The sequence below is a fragment of the Callithrix jacchus genome, chromosome 15, assembly GCF_049354715.1.
Source record: "Callithrix jacchus isolate 240 chromosome 15, calJac240_pri, whole genome shotgun sequence".
Lineage (NCBI taxonomy): Eukaryota > Metazoa > Chordata > Mammalia > Primates > Cebidae > Callithrix > Callithrix jacchus.
In genome coordinates this window covers 99,344,609-99,363,173 of record NC_133516.1, presented here as the reverse complement: position 1 = coordinate 99,363,173, position 18,565 = coordinate 99,344,609, and the positions used below count along the sequence as shown (strand labels likewise).

General features: G+C 41.2%; 1 protein-coding gene across 8 annotated transcripts in view; it reads right to left on the bottom strand.

The window, feature by feature from the left end:
* The window catches only part of HHLA2 (HHLA2 member of B7 family), an 87,409-nt gene extending 68,844 nt beyond the window's left edge, over window positions 1-18,565 (bottom strand). For 5 of the 8 annotated variants that reach the window (XM_078352277.1, XM_054246132.2, XM_054246133.2 and 2 more), the window contains exon 1: window positions 18,520-18,565. The gene's annotated coding sequence lies outside the window, so the exon portion shown is untranslated. The other 3 variants (XR_008476907.2, XM_078352278.1, XM_078352279.1) reach the window with 1 other exon arrangement.

Below are 18,565 nucleotides of genomic sequence, written 5' to 3'. Positions count from 1 at the left end.
TAAGATTTGGAAGCAACATAAGTGTCCATCAACAGATAAATGGATAAAAGAAAATGTGGGGAAGATCCAAGATGGCCAATTAGGAGAAGCTCAGGATGGCAGCTCCCAGTGAAAGCACAGAGGGTGAGTGGACGCTGCATTTCCAGATGGATTTTTATTGCCCACAGACCAGGAGATTCCCAGGCAGAGGAGCCCCACGGGTCGCCAGCGCGGTTCTTTTGCCGGTGCCCTGGCGTGGCGATTCTCCATACAAAATACACTGGTCTGGGTGTCCTTTTAGCTGGCAATTGGAGCTCCAGGAAGGCAGAGTCACCCATTCATCCGATTAAAAAGGGAACTGAAACAGGAGCCAGGCCAGGAGATTCCCAGGCCAAAAAGCACCACCAATATCAGTGCCGCTGTTTCAGCTGGTGCAGTGGGTCACCGCATGGGAAATCACACAGATCCTGGCACCTTTTCAACAGGCAACTGGAACACCTGGGAGAGAGTCGACCATTCAACTAAAAAAAAAAAGGCTGTGAGGCAGGGAGCCACTTGATCAAGCTTGACTGGTCACACCCCACCAAAAAAACAGCAATTGGAAGGCTGGGCGTGGTGGCTCAAGGCTGTAATCCCAGCACTTTGGAACACCGAGACAGGTGGATCACGAGGTTAAGAGATCGAGACCATTCTGGTCAACATAGTGAAACCCCGTCTCTACTAAAAATACAAAAAATTAGCTGGGCATGGTGGCGTGTGCCTGTAATCCCAGCTACTCAGGAGGCTGAGGCAGGAGAATTGCCTGAACCCAGGAGGCGGAGGTTGTGGTGAGCCGAGATCGCGCCATTGCACTCCTGCCTGGGTAACAAGAGTGAAACTCCGTCTCAAAAAAAAAAAAAAAGAAAACAGCAATTGGAAATGCTCTGGGTTGAGAGTTTCACAGCAAGCACAGCTGAACCTGGGACGGTCCAGCTCTTTGGGGGAGGGGTGTCGGCCATTACCGAGGCAGTCCACCACTACAGAGGTAGTCTGCCATTGCTGAGGCAGCCCACCATTGCCTCAACCCACCATTACAGAGAGAGTTCACCATTACAGAGGTGGGCCACCATTGCCGAGGCAGTTCTAACTACACCCATAAAAACAGGACTGCAGGGAAGTTCACATAGCAGCTGGGTGGAGCCCACAGCAGCTCAGCAAAGCCTCTGCAGGCAGACAGTGACTAGGCTGCCTCTATGCTGGGCAGGGCAGCCCTGAAAAAAGGGAGCAGCTCAACGGAAACTCATCAATAAAGCCCTAACTCCCCGGGACAGAACACCTGGGAAAGAAAAAGGGGTTTATGAATTCTGCTGCAGCAGACTTAAACGTATCTGCCCAGCGGCTCTGAATGAACAACAGAGCTCACAGTTCAGAACTTGAGCTCCCATAAAGGACAGACTGTCTCCTCAAGCAGGTCCCTGACCCCCATATATCCAAAGACTCACCTCATAAAGGAGAGATCAGACTGACATTTGGTGGGTATCCTCTGGGGACAAAGATAGCAGAAGAAGAAACTGGTAGCAACCCTTACTGTTCTGTAGCTGCTGCAGGTGATCCCCAGGCAAGCAGGGCTTGGAGTGGACCTCAGCAGTCCTACAGCAGAGGGGCCAGACTGTTAGAAGGAAAACTAAGAAACAGAAATAACTTCATCATCAACAAACTGGACATCCACTCAGAGACCCAATCTGAAAGTCAGCAACTACAAAGACGACAGGTGGATAAATCCACAAAGATGGGAAGAAACCAGTGAAAAAAGGATAAAAACACCCGAAACCAGAACACCTCTCCTCCTACAAGAGATCACAACTCCTCACCAGCAAGTGAACAAGGCTGGATGGAGAATGAGTGTGATGAAATGACAGAATCAGGCTTCAGAAGGTGGGTAATGAGAAACTTCTGCGAGCTAATCTCTGATAAAATGAACTTCCAACCAACAAAGATCAAAAGAGACATAGAAGGGCATTACATAAGAGTGAAAGGATCAATGCAACAAGAAGAGCTAACAATTCAAAATATATACTCACCCAATACAGGAGCACCCAGACACATAAAGTAAGTTCTTAATAACCTACAAAAAGACTTAGACCCCCACACAATAATAGTGGGAAAATTTAACACTCGACTGTCAATATTAAACAGATCGATGGGACAGAAAATTAACAAGAATATCCAGGACTTGAACTCAGACCTGGAACAAGCAAACCTAACAGACACTTACATAACTCTCCACCCCAGATCCACAGAATATAGATCCTTCTCAGCACATCACACCTACTCTAAAATTGACCACATAATTGGAAGTAAATCACTCCTCAGCAAATGCAAAAGAACGGAAATCATAACAAACAGTCTCTCAGACCACAGTGCAATCAAGTTAGAACTCAGAATTCAGAAACTAATTCAGAACCGCACAGCTTCATGGAAACTGAACAACTGGCTCTTGATTGTTGACAGGACCAACAATGAAATGAAGGCAGAAATAAAGTTCTTTGAAACCAACGAGAATGAATACACAATATACCAGAATATCTGGGACAAATTTAAAGCAGTCTCTAGAGGAAAATATATAGCAATAAGTACCCACATGAGAAGCAAGGAGAGATCCAAAATTGACACCCTAATGTCAAAATTGAAAGAGCTAGAGGAGCAAGATCAAAAAAACTCAAAACCTAGTAGAAGACAAGAAATAACTAAGATCAGAGCAGAACTGAAGGAGATACGCACAAAAAAAACCTTCCAAAAATCAATAAATCTAGGAGCTGGTTTTTCGAAAAGATCAACAAAATAGACCACTAGCCAGATTAATAAAAAAGAAAAGAAAGAATAACCAAATAGATGCAATAAAAAATGATAAAGGGATATCACCACAGATTCCACAGGAATTCAAACCATCATCAGAGATTATTACGAACATCTCTATGCACATAAACTAGTAAACCTGGAAGAAATGGACAAATTCCTGGATACTTGACTCCTCCCAAGCCTAAACCAGGAAGAAGTCAAAACCCTGAATAGACCAATGACAAGGTCTGAAGTGGAGGCAGCAATTAAAAGCCTACCACCCAAAAAAAGCCCAGGTCCAGATGGGTTAATAGCCGAATTCTACCAGACATACAAAGAGGAACTGGTACCATTCCTTCTGAAACTATTCCAAATAATCCAGAAAGAGGGAATCCTTCCCAAATCATTTTATGAGACCGACATCATCCTGATACCAAAACCCAGCAGAGACTCAACAAGAAAAAAAAACTTCAGGCCAATATCCATGATGAACATAGATACAAAAATCTTCAATAAAATGCTGGCAAGCCGAATGCAACAGCAAATCAAAAAGCTTATCCACCATGATCAAGTAGGTTTCATCCCGGGGATGCAAGGCTGGTTTAACATATGCAAGTCTGTAAACGTAATTCACCACACAAACAGAACCAAAGACAAAAACCACATGATTATCTCATTTGTTGCAGAGAAGGCCTTTGACAAAATTCAACAGCCCTTTATGCTAAAAACCCTCAATAAACTAGGTATTGATAGAACGTATCTCAAAATCATAAAAGCTATTTACAACAAACCAACAGCCAATATCATACTGAATGGCCAAAAACTAGAAGCATTCCCTTTGAAATCTGGCACTAGACAAGAATGCCCTCTCTCACCACTCCTATTCAATATAGTACTGGAAATTCTAGTCAGAGCATTCAGGCCAGAAAAAGAAATAAAGGGTATTCAGATAGGAAAGGAGGAAGTCAAATTGTCTGTATTTGCAGACAACATGATTGTATATATAGAAGACCCCATCACCTCAGCCCAAAATCTCCTGAAACTGATAAGCAACTTCAGCAAAGTCTCATGATACAAAATCAATGTGCAAAAATCACAAGCATTCCTCTACACCAATAACAGACTTAAAGAGAGCCAAATCAAGAACGAACTGCCATTCACAATTGCTACAAAGAGAATAAAATACCTAGGAATACAACTAACAAGGAACATAAAGAACCTCTTCAAGGAGAACTACAAACCACTGCTCAATGAAATCAGAGAGGACACAAACATATGGAGAAACATTCCATGTTCATGGTTAGGAAGAATCAATATCGTGAAAATGGCCATACTGCCCAAAGTAATTTACAGATTCAACACTGTCCCCATCAAACTACCAATGACTTTCTTCACAGAACTGGAAAAAACCACCTTAAACTTCATATGGAACCAAAAGAGAGCCCGCATAGCCAAGTCAATTCAAAGGAAAAAGAACAAAGCAGGAGACATCACACTATAGGGTTTCAAACTATACTACAAGGCTACAGTAATGAAAACAGCATGGTCCTGGTACCAAAACAGAGGTATAGACCAATGGAACAGAACAGAGGCCTCAGAAGCAACACAGCATATCTACAACCATCCAATCTTTGACAAACCTGACAAAAACAAGCAATGGGGAAAGGATTCCCTGTTTAATAAATGGTGTTGGGATAACTGGCTAGCCATGTGCAGAAAGCAGAAACTGGACCCCTTACACTAAAATTAACTCCAGATGAATTAAAGACTTAAACATAAGACCTAACATCAGAAAAACCCGAGAAGAAAATATAGGCAAAACCATTCAGGACATAGGAGTAGGCAAGGACTTCATGACCAAAACACCAAAAGCATTGGCAACAAAAGCCAAAATAGACAAATGGGACCTAATCAAACCACACAGCTTCTGCACAGCAAAAGAAAATTCTTAGAGTGAATCGGCAACCAACAGAATGGGAAAAAAAATTTGCAATCTACCCATCTGACAAAGGGCTGATATCCAGAATTTACAAAGAACTCAAACATATTTACAAGAAAAAAACTAACAAGCCCATTCAAAAGTGAGTGAAGGATATGAACAGAAACTTTACAAAAGAAGACCTACATGAGGCCAACAAACATATGAAAAAATGCTCATCATCTCTGGTCATTAGAGAAATGAAAATCAAAACTACATTGAGATACCATCTCTTGCCAGTTAGAATGGCGATCATTAAAAAATCTGGAGACAACAAATGCTGGAGAGATGTGGAGAAATAGGAACACTTTTACACTGTTGGTGGGAGTGTAAATTAGTTCAACCATTGTGGAAGACAGTGTGGAGATTCCTCAAGGACCTAGAAATAGAAATTCCATTTGACCTAGCAATCCCATTACTGGGTTTATATCCAAAGGATTATAAATCGTTCTACTATAAGGACACATGCACACGAATGTTCATTGCAGCACTGTTTACAATAGCAAAGACCTGGAACCAACCCAAATGCCCATCGATGATAGACCGGACAGGGAAAATGTGACACATATACACCATGGAATATTATGCAGCAATCAAAAACGATGAGTTCGTGTCCTTTGTAGGGACACGAGAATGATGGAAACCATCATTCTCAGCAAACTGACACAAGAACAGAAAATCAAACACTGCATGTTCTCACTCATAGGTGGATGTTGAACAATGTGAACACATGGACATGGGGAGGAGAGCACTACACACTGGGGTCTGTTGGGGGGAATAGAGGAGGGACAGCAGGGGGTGGGGAGTTGGGGAGAGATAGCATGGGGAGAAATGCCAGATATAGGTGAAGGGGAAGAAGACAGCAAATCACACTGCCACATGTGTACCTATGCAACAATCTTGCATGTTCTTTACATGTACCCCAAAACCTAAAATGCAATTAAAAAAAAGAAAATGTGGTACATACATACAATGAAGTACTACTAGGCCATAAAAAAGAACAAGATCCAATCAGTTGCAATGACATGGATGGAGCTGAAGATCATTATGTTAAGTGAAATAAGCCAGGCACGTAAATACAAACATCACATATTCTCCCTCATTTGTGGGATCTAAAATTCAAAACCATTAAACTCATGGGCCTAGAGAGTAGAAGGATGGTTACTGGAGGCTGGGAAGGGTAGTGGTATTTACAGGGGAGGTGGGGACGGTTAATGTGTATTAAAAAAATGGCAAGAATGAATAAGACCTATTATGTGACAGCACAACAGAGTGACTATAGTCAATAACTTAATTGTACATTTTTAAAAACTTAAAGAGTGTAATTGAAGTGTTTGTAACTCAACTGCCAAATGCTTAATGGGATGGATACCCCATTCTCCATGATGTACTTATTTTACACTGCATGCCTTATTAAAACGTCCCATGTGCCTCATACATATATATACCTGTATGTGCCCACACAAAATAAAAATATAAATATAAGAATAAAATACCTGGCCGGGCACGGTGGCTCACGCCTGTAATCCCAGCACTTTGGGAGGCCAAGGCAGGTGGATCGCGAGGTCAAGAGATCCAGACCATCCTGCTCAACATGCTGAAACCCCGTCTCTACAAAAAATTAGCTGGGCATGGTGGCGCATGCCTGTAATCCCAGCTGCTCAGGAGGCTGAGGCAGGAGAATTGCCTGAACCCAGGAGGCGGAGGTTGCCGTGAGCCGAGATCGCGCCATTGCACTCCAGCCTGGGTAACGAGAGCAAAACTCTCTCAAAAAATAAATAATAATAATAATAATAATAAAATAAAATACCTACTACTAAATGCATTGTGGTGTTCTGGATTGGATCCTAATACAAAAGGAAATTCACTGGAAAGACTGGTGATCCTCAAATAGAATCTGTAGTTCAGTTAGTAGTATTATACCATGCGAATTTCTAAGTTTTGCCAAATGAACCGTGTGTATAAGATGTTAACTTGGGGAAGCTGGGTAAAAGTTAAGAAGACACTCAGCATATCTTCACAACTTTTCTGCAACTCTAGTTATTCTAAAATAAAAGTGGTTTATTACTTAGAACCAAATTTTAAAAACACAACATATAACAAGAGGTAGAATGCAATAAAATCAGTCTTAAGGAGAATTTAGTCACAAACATCTGTATTAGAAAGGAATAAAGGTTAAACATATATTAAACGAGTATAAAACCTAAGTTAGAAAATTTTTTTTAAAAAAGGGCCGGGCAGGGTGGTTCACGTTTGTAATCCCAGCACTTTGGGAGGCCTAGGTGGGTGGATTACCTGAAGTTAGGGGTTCCAGACCAGCCTGGCCAACATGGTGAAATCCTGTCTCTACTAAAAACACAAAACTTATCTGGACATGGTGGTGGGTGCCTGTAATTCCAGCTACTCTGGAGGCTAAGGCAGGACAATTGCTTGAACCAAGGAGGTGGAGGTTGCAGTGAGTTGAGAGTGCACTATTGTACTCCAGCCTGGGTGACACAGGGAGACTCTGTCTCAAAAAAAAAAGAAAAGAAAAGAAAGAAAGAATGATAAAAAGAAAAATTTTTTAAAAGTAGCGGGAAAATATAATAGTGGAAATAAAATAGAAAAAAAATAAATATATGTGTATACAATGGAAAAGAGAAAAGTCAAAAACTGATTAAGACGAAAACTTGGTAACAGACACACTTCTGGCAAAACTAAATGAGAAAATGCAGTATGATGTAAAAGTTGGCATAACTACAGATAAAGCAGAAATGTGAAAAGGTAATATTATCAGCAAGATTCTGCCAGTGGATTTAAAAATCGTTTTGTAAGAATCTTTCTTTAACTGATACACTCACAAAATAGAAATCTCAGAGTCCTATAATTATTAAAGAAATTGGAGAACAGTTTAAAACCTTCACACACACACACACACACACACACACAGGGAGAGGGGTAGAACTCAAGCAGGCCCAGATGGTTTTCCAGACAAATTCTGCTAAACTTCAAGGACAGTATTATTTAAAGCCAGGCAAAGACTGTATGAGGACAGAGATAATCTATTTCACTCAGGAAAAGAGATCTAAAAACCTGGACGAAATGCTGTAAACCAAACCTAACAATGTTAAAACAGACAATGCATTACGACAGTGCTAATCATGTCCTCCAAGAAGCAGACACCAAAATGGGACGTGCTGTTCAAGGGGTATCAGTGAGAAATTCCTGTGAAGGGTAAAGGGGGAAAACAGAAGTCAGGAGAACTTTCCAACCATGAGGCTACAGGAGAGGGGAAGGGCGGAAATGGAGTGAAACGAACGCCAGGCTGCAGCCATTCTAAGAAAGCTTTGTCAGATCACTGGGGAGCCCTTGCACCGAAGCCATCCATTAGCGGAGTCCCTGTTAGCCTTGGCACTGTGCTCCATCACTGAGGGATGAATGATCAGTAGAGCAACAGCTGATATCAGCCATGGCCATGACACAAAGGCGGTGATGGATCCAGAGAGCAGCACCTGGGGCTCCAATCGCCCACGCTCCTTGCTGCAGATGTGAGCTCACGTTTTCATGGCTGCCACAGTGCCCAGGTTGGGTTTTCTCCAGGAATCCAAAGAAGATTCAGCATTAGAGGATTTATAAATGTTATTTATCACATGTATCAGACCCAAGTCTTGTGTGACTCAGACTCCCTTGGCTCAAATGTGTCACTGACCTTAATTGTTACTGGGAGGTTCTGATGAGTCATTTGCCCCAGGAGTGCCAAGCCTTTCTCCTTGGCCACCACCCAGAGCTGAGCCAACCAGCCGCATATCTGGAGTGTCTGGTCCCTCCTGATACTTCTGGAATGGAATGGAACTCTATACTGCAGGGCATGGGACTTGGCATCCTGAGCCGCTATTAAAGGGACTAGATAATGACATTGGGATATACGGGACCGTCTATTTCCTGTGAGGTAAATTTTAACCAACAGCAATGAGCAGATCTGAGCAGATGAATCCTCCCACCTTCTTTCCTCCCGTGGAGGACTTTGAGACACAGTTTTTTATATCCCTCATTCAGCAAAGTCCTTAATGCTGAGTGAATGCTCCGACCAAGAGAATTGCTGGGTCTCTTTTTGACTGCTCATGAAGTGGTTGTCAGCCTGGTAATCTGTCCCTTCACAAAGCTGCCCATCTTTCCTTGCCTTCCTTCTGTTTTCCTTCTCCCTCACAGCCCTGAGTTTTTACCTCCCAAATAAAGCATCAGCATTTTAATCCTTGCTTCAGGAGGATTGTTTCAAGGCTAAAAGCATATTAAGCAGATTAGAGTTAAAAAACCCATCATCTGAATACATGCAGGAAAAAATAGACAATATACAAAATAATTGTAAATAACTCATTAAATGAATCAAAGGCTTTAATATTACAAAGAATATGTCTGAAAACCCTATAAAAATATAATCTTTAATGGGGAAACATTAGAAATATTCCCTTTAAAATCAATTATAAGGCAAGGATGCAAAATCAACCAGTAATCCCACTCAGGCAGCAAATATGACAATGTATTGCTGTAATTATGAATAGTTAACTAAGTGACTATTTATACAGCTGCAGTCAGGGTTAAGGGAAACTAACAAGAATGATGCTGTACCCCAAGACTAGCAACACGGACAAGTACCCTAACTCCCTGGGCTGAAGGAGCAACTTCCCAGATCTAGAGAGATAGGGATCTGCAGAACAACCCTTTGGTGCAGAGGCGAAGCCCATTTTCAGACACAGCAGATTGGTGCTGAAGACCTTGAAAGCTCTAATGTATTTGTAGTGGATTGACTAGTTGTCCTTCAAAATTTCATATCCACCGAGAAACTCAGATTGGGAGCTTACTTGAAAATAGGGTCTTTGTAGATGCAATTAAGGTAAAGATTGAGATGAAATCCTACTGGGTTAAGCTGTGCCCCAAGTCCAATGAGAGGTAGGAAAGGACACCTAGACAGCGGCAGAGACTGAAATTATATTGACACAAGGCAGGGGAACACCAGAAGTCACCAGACGTTGGCAGAGGCAAGAAAGGCATGGCCCCTGGAATCTTAAGAAGTGTGGCCGTGCCATCACCTTGATTTTGGACTTCCAGCCTTCGGAACTGTGAGAGAATATGTTTTTGTTATTTTAAGCCACCATATTTGTGGTAGTTTGTTAAAGGAGACCAAGAAAACTAATACAATGCCTAAATCTGGAGAGAAATCTCTCTTCTTTCTTGACTGTGGAGTAGTAGGAACGAAATGGGAACATAAATGATGGCATTGACATGACAATGGGAGCACAGCTTATAAAATGATACACTCAACAGGGAAAAGCCAGTCAAAACCCCAGTGCATTCGCCTTTAAATGCTGCACTCGCATATACACATCCCCAACTCAACGGTGCCAACACTGAAATGTGATATTCAGGAGGTCCAAAAATGAGAGTCAGTTCAGTTATCTGACAAAAAGTTTATTTCCACCCCTTCCAATAACTCAGCCTAAGAAAATAAGGGTAACGCACCAAATATCCAGCCATCAGAGTCACCTGATGTGAGGGGATGGTGATAGTGGTTGCAATAATGGATCCTAGGTCTCAGACAAAATGAGAAAAAAAAACAATCAAGAGCCCATCACACACCTACTATGTCAGAACTGATTTGATTACCCAGCCACTGACTGAGCAAAATAAAAAAATGACATGCTACATAATACACACTATAGTCCCAAAGAGCTGGGGTACAGGAATGGCATGGAAATGACCAAAAATAAAATAAAATAAAGCCCAACCTGGAATGGTTCAAAGAACAGAAACAAAACCTTCACTTATATTAGGTCTATGCCCTCTAGAAAAATTATACAAAACAATTATATTTTTATATTAGAAATACCCAGAATATGTACACAACAAAACAAGTACTCAAAAACAAGCTGAAAAAAACAACAGGATGAGAAGAGGATTGTAGATTGGACAAAACAAAATATGGACTAAAATTTCTAGAGATGACTAATAGGAACACAGAGCTGGCCGGGAGCAGTGGCTCAAGCGCATAATCCCAGCACTTTGGGAGGCCAAGGTGGGTGGATCACGAGGTCAAGAGATCGAGACCATCCTGCTCAACATGGTGAAACCCCGTCTCTACTAAAAATACAAAAAATTAGCTGGGCATGGTGGCGCGTGCCTGTAATCCCAGCTACTCGGGAGGCTGAGGCAGGACAAGTGCCTGAACCCAGGAGGCGGAGGTTGCGGTGAGCCGAGATCGCACCATTGCACTCCAGCCTGGGTAACAAGAGCGAAACTCCGTCTCAAAAAGAAAGAAAGAAAGAAAAAGAACATAGAGCTAGCAAAGTACAGAAGAGATATCACTGAAAGCCGAAGTAGAGAAAGATTTGCGGTATGTTGGTGAATTCGGATTAAAGAGATGAATGCACTAGATGAGGTTGAGCTATAGAACATAAATTGAATGCAATTACATGAGGTCACATGATAGCACATAAATGACACAATATAAGGATAATTGATATTGGCCCCTGAAGTCAAGAACTCATCAAACCAAAAGAGTTGACACATAAATAAGAAAACTTCCCGTAAATGAAGATAGAATTGAATCTGTTGATGTAAAGTTTCCACATTCTAGGAGAAATAGATACAGGAAACCCAGAACCAAGACATATCTGAATGAAGCAGTTGAATGCCAAATAGAGGAAGAAATTCTTACTCTTTTGCCTCAACAAGCAACAGAGAGGTAGGGCATGGGTGGAAAAGAAGAAAAAGAAGAAGCTCTGACTTCTCCACAAAAGACAACAGAGGATACTGATTCCAGGATTTTTTATTTCCTATTAGTGTGTGCTGTTTTCAGGGAGAGAGCCAGCCCGGAACAGAAAAAGCAGCACCAGGAAGCATTTCTAATAAATACCCTGAAGGAATTTATTTCCTCCTCTCTCTTCTTACCTCTTCCCCTTTTCTCTCTTGACTTCAGGACCGTATTGCACAATTTCTCCTGTGAATCAGGTCTCCAACAATAAAATTAGAAGAAGGCTCACTGCAGCCTCTGCCTCCTGGGTTCAAGCAATTCTCCTGTCTCAGCCTCCTGAGTAGCTGGAAGGAGAGTGAAGTAGCATTTGCTTTAGACCTTAGAAAAGCCTGTGTGGCCAAGGAAATACTAAAGAAGTGTTTCCAACTTGAATTGGGGAAAACAAAATGAAACTGAAAACTAATTCAAAAAAGTGGACTACTTGACTTGAAGAGAGTTGAACGTCTTGGATGGTCAGAATCAAGGAATCCCCATGTGGAATTTAAACCAATCAAAGTATGATTAGCAGGGGAAAGCTGGGAGAGATATTAGTCAATGAAATGTCTGTTCAGCATACTATCAAGACGATAAGGGGTAGGAGGTGCGATCCCTGATAGTGAAATAGTTACAGGTTTCAGTAATCATGGTTTCCAGGCATCCCGCTATTTCAGACCAGTTATCACATAAATAACCAGCAAAACAGAAAATGAAATCAGATATTTTCTCTTTCAAACTCATTTATATACCATGTTAAAGTCAAATTGTTTAATCCTCATGTTAAAATATTCATTTCCCTACCACAGAAATTAGATCTATTTAACTCCTAAGTGTCCATTCTTGTATGAATTAGAAGGTAAATATAAGTAGCAACACAGAAATCAAATCTAGATTGTTACTTATGTCCTAAATTACAGCACATCTCAACGTTCTTCTAAAATTAGAATACCAACCCAACAGTCCAGCTCAGTCACTGGATTACCTTTCATAGTGTACAGGCAGCACACAAACCACTGAGCTCATAGGCAATGCTTGGGAAGTGTGAGTCACTCAGATCAAACCAACACAGAAGCTGAAGAGAAACAACAGAACACTAAAGGTAGGGAACAGGAAGCAGTGAAAAGTAAGACGTGCTGCCTGGTTCCAAGAAGAAAGGAGGCCGCAAGATGACCTTGAGGCTGCTTGAGTTGAGGGAGAAAGGAGTAGAATCCTTATGAGAAAAGATTACATGAATTTGCCAGGCAGATTAAAACTACCAGGGGCCACCCTCAAATTTCAAAAGGGAAAGAGAAATAATGTAGTCTCTCAAATTAGCCTACGGAAGAAAATAGGAGTATCAGAGGGAAGGACAATTGAAATAATTGGTGGCAAGAAAGGAAAATGGTGGTGGGAGAAAAATAAGGGGAAAGAATTGAATAGCAGTTGCCTTGATAAAAAAGACGGCCAGAAGATAACTCTAGAAGAAAGCAAATCCCTCAAAAACAGCAAATGTGTTTGGAATTCTCAGAAAGGCAAATAAAAGTGGGAGAATAGAACCTGTACATACTTAGTATTCAGTCATCTATTTCTGCAGTCACGTCTCTGGAATTCACAGGCAAGACAAAAGAACAGTAAAAAGAGGTAAAAAGCTTTTCAAAGACAGCTTGCAGAACGATGTCAGTACATGCAACACTAAAAGCACAAGAACGAACAAGAATTAGAAATGTAATCTACAAAGCGCACTTAGGGTATATTGTTGTTTTGCATATAAAATAGAAAGCGAAATTCAACGGGGGAAACTGATTTGGAGGGCCTAGGTCTCTTCGCACTCAAATTTTAAGTTAACTAACTCTCAGATCAGAAGACAGAAATTAGAAGAGATATGTGTGCATGTATAATATCTTCCTTTCCGTGTGAAAGGAAATTCTCTTCTTTCACTTCATTGTACTGCTATGAAATATTTCAGCTGTTTTAGAAGCTAAACTTAAATATTTGATGTCATTAGTCATTTTTGATTACTGCCAATTCCAAGATTAAAGCATATTTTGATAAATATGACAGCATTATTAAAATAAAGTGTTTGGGAATTTAGATTTCAGTTGCAAGCAGTAAGAACAACATCCTGGAACTGGCTTAGACAACAAAGGAAATCTCCCGAGAAATGTAACTGAGGCTTCTGGGAGCCTCCGGCCAGCTCTACCCAGGACACATGTCACCAGGTCTCATGTCTCTGCTTTGCCTCCTGTGGGTTTACCTTATACACAGTCTGGCTTCCATCGCTGTAGATGTTTCAGGTCTCGTGTCTCTGCTTTGCCTCCTGTGGGTTTACCTTATACACAGTCTAGCTTCCATCACTGTAGATGTTTCAGGCCTCATGTCTCTGCTTTGCCTCCTGTGGGTTTACCTTATACACAGTCTAGCTTCCATCACTGTAGATGTTTCAGGTCTCATGTCTCTGCTTTGCCTGCTGTGGGTTTACCTTATACAAAGTGTAGCTTCCATCACTGTAGATGTTTCAGGTCTCATGTCTCTGCTTTGCCTGCTGTGGGTTTACCTTATACACAGTGTAGCTTCCATCACTGTAGATGTTTCAGGTCTCGTGTCTCTGCTTTGCCTGCTGTGGGTTTACCTTATACACAGTCTAGCTTCCATCGCTGTAGATGTTTCAGGCCTCATGTCTCTGCTTTGCCTCCTGTGGGTTTACCTTATACACAGTCTGGCTTCCATCGCTGTAGATGTTTCAGGCCTGGCATCGAGCACACCACTAAACCCAGGTGAAAAGAACTGGAGCTTCAGAACGTCTTGTTAAGGAGAGAAGCTGATTTCCTGGAAGCCCCAATAAACCATGTTTTTCCTATTATTGGCTCACCTGGTTTATATTCCTATCTCACCCATCACTCTGGCTTTCCCTACCCCCAACTGGTTTCTTCTAAGAGCACTGTTTTAACAAATCACTTGCACCTGAATCTTTGACTCATCAACACTTTGTGGTGAAATCCTCTCTGTGAAACAAAGGCATGCACTGAAACCCCGTGGCAGGCTGTCCTTGAATTCCCTGGGCTATTTCTTCCCACCCTGCCTCCTGTCTCTACAAAAGCTGGTACATCATGCTGTGAACTGGACACGTGCTTACTCATCTTCTCACACACTACCTCTCCCAGGTTCTGTGCTGCTTCCCCTCGACCCACCCAGCCTTCCCCTTCTGTTGCTCCTCTCAAAGCTCTTCCCTGGTTAGGGATTCGAGACCAGCATGGCCAACGTGGTGAAACCCCGTATCTACTTAAAAATACAAAAATTAGCCAGGTGTGGTGGTGTGCACCTGTAATCCCAGCTACTCGGGAGGCTGAGGGAGGAGAATTGCATGAACCTGGGAGGCAGAGGTTGGAATGAGCAGGGAGCACACCATTGCACTACAGCCTGGGTGACAGAGTGAGACTCTGTCTCCAATAAAAAAACAAAGCTCTTCTCTGTGTCCTCTGAAAACATCATTAGACAATAAACTGCCTGTTACCCACAGCCTGCTCTGATTCCTGCTGCCTTCCAGCCTCAGTTGGAGCTCAATTCTTCCCCCAAAGTACCATTTCCCCATCTCCTTCTTCTCAAGAAGAGTTGCTCATTTTCCCATCTTCTCGCCACACTGGAATCTGAAAATAAAGCTGGCAGTCTCTTCAAACAACTGTGCTGTTTCCCAGCCATCACTCTGTATCTTGAGGGAATCTATATCTCACTGTGGGAATCTAAATTTATTCTAGAGTGACGCTGGCTCCTACACGGACGGGTAACAGGGAGCGTCAATTGTATTTAAGCTGAATGGGGCATATCTGGTTGGTTAGCGTATTATTTGTACCTTTGTGGGTCTGAAACATGTAAGAAATGCTTGTCACTTGGGTCATCTGAGCTTTTCTCCGCCTCTTTCTCCTCTCTTATCTACGAAATTCTTATCAGCAAATCTAAAACTCTAGGAAGAAAAAGACAAGAACTCCAAAACCAGTTACTTCTACTCCACTCAGCCTAGTATTTCCACAGATAGATTCCTGCATTTATCACCCAGAGCTTTCCATTCCACCCCTGAACTCACAAACTCAGAACATACACTACACCAATGGAATTCTTTGTAACCCGATCCGCCTCTCCTTTCTCTTTTCCCACCACACCAACAATATTTCTAAGCTCTGACGCCATCAATTTCACCCTTTTCACTTATTTTCTATAGTAAATACATACTATATTTATGTAACATACTTACATAGTTCTGTATTGTAACAGTTATATGAAGGGGATACATATATGTATTTCCTGGGTTTTTTACAAAAGTGATTTAACTTTTTTTGCCTTTTTTTTTAAACTAAGTTTATTTTCCTTGTTTCCAAGTTAATATAAATACAGAGCTACTAGCTTAGCATGCATGTAATTAGATTAGGAATATAATTTGTCGATTTGTAAATAGAAATATTACAAAAGTCAGGCATAGTAACATTAATTTCGTGTAACTGACAGGCCATGTTAGTGATCGCAGTTAAGGGATGTAGAGTATGGGACAGAAAGAAAAGGCAAAATATTTTTTTCTTCAGAAGGCGTTCTCGGTGATGCCGCTAATCTATGTTAAGTTAGATAGAAAGGATCTCATTTCTCAAAGGTGGTCTCTAGGACAGTCCTGGATAGCCGTGGAGAAGACATCCCTCCTGAAACAGAAGTAAGGAAGGTCCAAGTGTACATTTACCTATCTTTGCTTTGTATCTTAATTTCTTATCTTGGTAATTAGTAGTCTGAACTCTAAATGGCTGGTAAGGAGCAATGTGCAATGACAGATTATAAGATTCCAAGATCAAGGACTAAGGGAAAACAAGCCACCTCTTACTCAGAATTTTAAAATGAGCCTCTGAGAAGACACTTAACAGTTTTTACAGAGAGAAAAATATCTGAGTCTGCAGTTATTATAAGAAGCTGCACCTGCTAGCTAATTCTAGTCACTAACAGAAAAAGAAGCGATAGAGTACATTTATCTCAGATACCTGCTGGAAATGAATATCCAGAGAGAAGCAAGCCTCCAAGGGCAAAGCCTATGCCGAAAAAGAGGAATACGCGTTCTGTAAGGTGGTAGGGTAAAAGAGACCTGCAAATACATACTGGGAACTTTAGTTGGGGCTAAAGTAGAGGGATTTTGAACATATCAACAGCACAACTGAATATCAAGGAAAGGTGTGTATGTGTTATAAAGAGAGTATTGTGTTAGAAAGGAGAACCTAAAATTATAGTAAGCCAGAATAGCAGGACTTTTCAGGTGGCATGTTTATAGCCCCAGTGAAGTGGAATGAACTTCAATCTTTTTTCTTTTCTATGAGAGTCAGGTCAGAGTCCTAGGGAGGGAACACCTAACAGCTAGTCTCATCTGAGAGAAGAATAAGGAGGAAGGAATTTTTCGTGAGTAGGCAATTGGTCTTCCCAGAAATTAAGTCAGGAAGCAACTGGCTCTCTGATAGCCCCTGGGCTGCTGCTATGTAGCTGCTGGGAAAAGAGGTGTTTATTCCTACTAGGCAGGGGAAAGGTTTGCATGCCTGCAGTCAGAAGTCAGACAGACATTTGGAGCCTCAAAGAGGATGCTGGTTATGTAACTCAGAACAAACTCCCCACTCCTGGGTGAGTCTCTAGGAAGTCAGAGTTGGCATGACAGCTTCAGGAGGAAAAACACCTCATCCGTTGCCTTACTACGTGACCTACCCTGGTTACTGACCAGAGCAAGAAGGAGCCACCCAGGATCGTTGGTTAATGATTAAAATATTCAGACATCTACGGTCTCCTTTAAGCACCTGGAAGAAAACTCAATACAGGAATTGGTTTCTTTCCCAGCTGAGGCCAAGTGATAGAGCATGCTGGTGGGCCACACGCCAAAAGTAGGCAAAGCCTTCATTCATGGATTCATTTAAGAGCCACCAAACTTCAGGTTACTCAATATTATTATATGGGAAATGACTTGTCTTTTACATCTATATTCTGAAATAATATTTATTAAACACTTTCTACATACCAGGCACTTTGCTAAGCACTGTAATAAATTTCATTTAATCTTCACAGCAATCCTGGGAACTTCTGTCTACCCACATTGTACAGATCAGGAAACTGGCCCAGAGAAAAATATGCAACTGGTTAATGATGAAGCAGGTAATTGCATCAAGGATGATTTGGCTCTCTAAACCTTGACCACTACACTTTATTTCATCTTTGAATTAAAATATGCTTATAAATGAGATATGACACCAATTTACCATTTTGGACAGAAATTATTTCCTCCAAGTTTCCAGGAAATAGGGAATCTCAAGTTTGCTTTGTCAGGTACCAATGACACACACACAAAAACCAAGTTCCCTGTGAATACTTTTTTCTCTAGTTCAAAGTCCCAAACAATAGAAATCCAATGAGAATTGAATGTAAACTTTTTCAATCTTTTTTTAGGCATCAAAAATGACATAAACTTAATGATTCTCCCTTGAGACAGCAGAAATGTCCAGGAGACTTCTAAGTTTCTTGTTTTAGAATTCAAAGATCACGATTCTTCTGCAAGATAACCACGACTACAGTCCTTTTGTTTCCACCACAGAATGGAAAGCAGTGCATCCCTGGAGCAGCTAATAAGCCTCTGTCATGTAACTAGTTAGACAATTACAAGTAAGAATACACCCTCAGAGATTTGTTTAAAGGTCCCAGATAATTTTCAAAACAAACATTGCTCATCCCTCCTTCACTGTCTTATGAGAATGTTCGGCCTTCTCCTCATTTTTGCTAAGTTCTTTTATTTGAAATATAGCAGCATGTTCACGACAACCTCTTACTAAATATTTGTTTGGTGCATATGCACAATATATAGTATGTGCACTAAATCCATTTAAAAGATCAGTCACTCATTTTTTCCTAAGAAGAAAATAAAGTGTCAAGTAAAAACCACACATATTTGATTTATTCATGCCCACGTTTAAGTTCTAGGTATAAATGACTTAGAAATCCTTACCTTACTTAGAAATTCATTCCTTCTAGTCAAATGCTAAGTAGTCCAT